Source organism: Microchirus variegatus, assembly GCF_963457635.1.
Source record: "Microchirus variegatus genome assembly, chromosome: 7".
Lineage (NCBI taxonomy): Eukaryota > Metazoa > Chordata > Actinopteri > Pleuronectiformes > Soleidae > Microchirus > Microchirus variegatus.
The window spans coordinates 11,431,177-11,433,964 of NC_139808.1; positions in this window are offsets into that span (position 1 = coordinate 11,431,177).

The window sequence follows — 2,788 nt, forward strand, 5'->3', positions numbered from 1 at the left end:
ATCACACTGTGCTCCATCATCTGAAAGTCTACCAATACTTTTGAAAGACTGCAGGTTCGTGCAAAATGCATTATTTAGACTAGAACGAGGAGGAGTTCTCGTTCCATTTGCTTCAGCAGAAGTAGCTCTGCATGCGTTCATAAATAATAAACGTGAAGCAACATGCGTGGCAACAGGGAAGAACAAGCATGAAGGCCAGTTGCACAGCATGAAGGCGAACAAGCCAGCTTAATTCGAGGTTTGGTAAAACACTGAGTCACCCAGAACGGGGCTGAACACCAGATGACAAAATGCAGAAACAAAAACAAAGGGCAAGCAGGCTGCAAAAGAAAAACAAAATTTGCATCTCTGGCAACATTTGGGCTGAATGCCATTGTGCTAAACTGATCTAATCACCATCTGGCAGGAGGAAGAAAGCAGCGTAGGGTTGGCTGCTGCTCAGATGGATATTTCATGTACCATAACATACTATTAAAGGCTTTCACTGACACTTGACGGAAGCTTAAATACGCAGAGACATGGTCTACTGCAGGTTTTCATGCCACTTTAGCTGTAGAGGTCTACACACACACACACACGCTGTCATTACTGTCATAAGAAATTAACCCTTTAAAAGGGATTAGACATCAACCCTACTTATTAGTACTATTACTACGATAAGTGCCAGAGGCGATCGCTTTAAAGACATCAAGGGAAGCTCTGCTTCCTATAAAATGTCATAAAATTATCAAATATGTACTGTTGGAATTTAAATTTTATTACGAAATGAGAATAAATCAATTAAATTAGTTCAGAATCAGTTGTTTATCATAGATAGATTTTCTGAAGCAGCACAGTGCAGTAAAACCAGTGAAAGCTCAGCGGCAAATGTGGCAAAATCGTCACTTCCAAGGAAGCTCAGCATCTTTGTGAGTCAATGGAGCAGTGGGCGGATGCTCGGGATGGGGTGGTGTTGGGTTTGGGGGTTACAGAGCATCTTCTACAAAAGGAATGGAGGACAGAAGTTATGAATGTGAAATGAGCTTCCCCTGTTTCAAAGACAAGCAACCACCACTGATTAGTACTATTAGTAGTCTTAGTTATGTGGTGTTTTGTGCATTTTGATACAGACAAATAAGTGCCAGTTTTGATAATGTGAGAAATACATCTAATTATCTTACACTGTGGGAATAATAGAAATAAATAGCCAGTTCTGCCCATTACTGGGTCTAATTCAGGTCGAGGCACGCCAAGCTGACAATCACCACCAATAATGAACGTTGAAAAGCTCTGTTTTCATTGTGGTTTATTGTCTGGCTGTTACTTTTATCCATGTTTTTATGTCTTTTCATTTATTTGGTGTATCTTATTGACTTGCATGAGGTTCCATGCCTTTTATTTATGATTCTGTACAGCCCTTTGTTCCAGTGAGGTTGTTTTAAAGTGCTTTACAAATAAAATTGGATTGGAATGGATAAACATTTTAAAAAGTGCACATACAGGGGGGTTATTCAAATGTTGCATTGATCACCTCAACAAGCTTTTTACAAAAAAAAAAAAGCTTTCTTCTTCTTATCTGACATTTTTACAATTGTAGCTGTATTTAGCCGACTGTGTGTTGTGCAAACGCTGCTAAGTAAACCTTTTAGCTTCTGCCATCTGTTATCTGAAAAATCACTGCATCTCACACATGCGCAAAGTGTACGAGCTGGAGGATATTGGCTCAAGAGTTGATACAAATTGTGTAGAAACTGTGTTAATGTGAGGTATCACAGTTATTTGTTCTCTGAAGTGAGCTATGTGTGTGCCAGCACAACAAGATGCCACATAAAAAGATGAAATATTAGTATTACGTATTTTGCTGCAGTTTGGTCCATCTTTGAGATGTTTTTTTTTTTTATTCAATTCATTGTGTTGATGCAATACGATAAAAAATGAACATTACTGCTGGAGTTGGAATGCGTCAGATTATGTTTGTAACTAACTGAATGTCTGCTGGTTTACCATGTCTTTTATTACTTCAGATAAAGTAAAGAGCAGCACAGAAGTGCCAGTGATCACAAACAGTCTAGTTACTTAAGTCACCTTGTTTTCATTTTACACGTCTGAAGTGCAGACATTTCTCTATTCACGGATAAACAATGAAAGACGCTCAACTGGCAAACTGTCTTCCACCACATGAAGTACATGCATAATTTATGTATTTTTTGCAAACATCAAACACATCAAAAAGGGAGAAAAGAAAAATCAACTAGATGTTAGGAAGTGCCAGAAACTCAAAAGAAGTAGAGTACAACAACACAGCCCCCATTAAATGAGAACAGATTAAACATTTTTTTCATTGGAAAGGGTGGAGGAAAAAAATAACACTTAGAATTTAATGATTGGTGCTGAAAGCAAAAATCCTCACCAGAGGTTGCTTCCATTGAAAAGATGCATAACACTGTCAACCTCCCCACACTGGAAATCAGCCAAAACTCCAAAATTAATTAGTGATACCCGTGCTTTGTTCTGTGGATACCGACCCTGCTGTTTTAGAGGACATTGCAGGGATGAGAACAGCAGTGACACCTCTGACCCTGATAACACTTTTTATGCACAGCAAACAACAGACAACTCCTTCCATCAATATGCAGGTCGGGGCGATTGACTCAAAGCTCAAAGTGCGAGATACAGTACAAGTGATTCAATCACTCAGTCCACCTGCCAACTTGGTCAAGGATGAAGTTGACCACAAATCTTTTGTGCAAGTATCCTAACAGTGTCGAGATACGTCCCAGAAAACAGGAACATTGTAAACTTAACATCA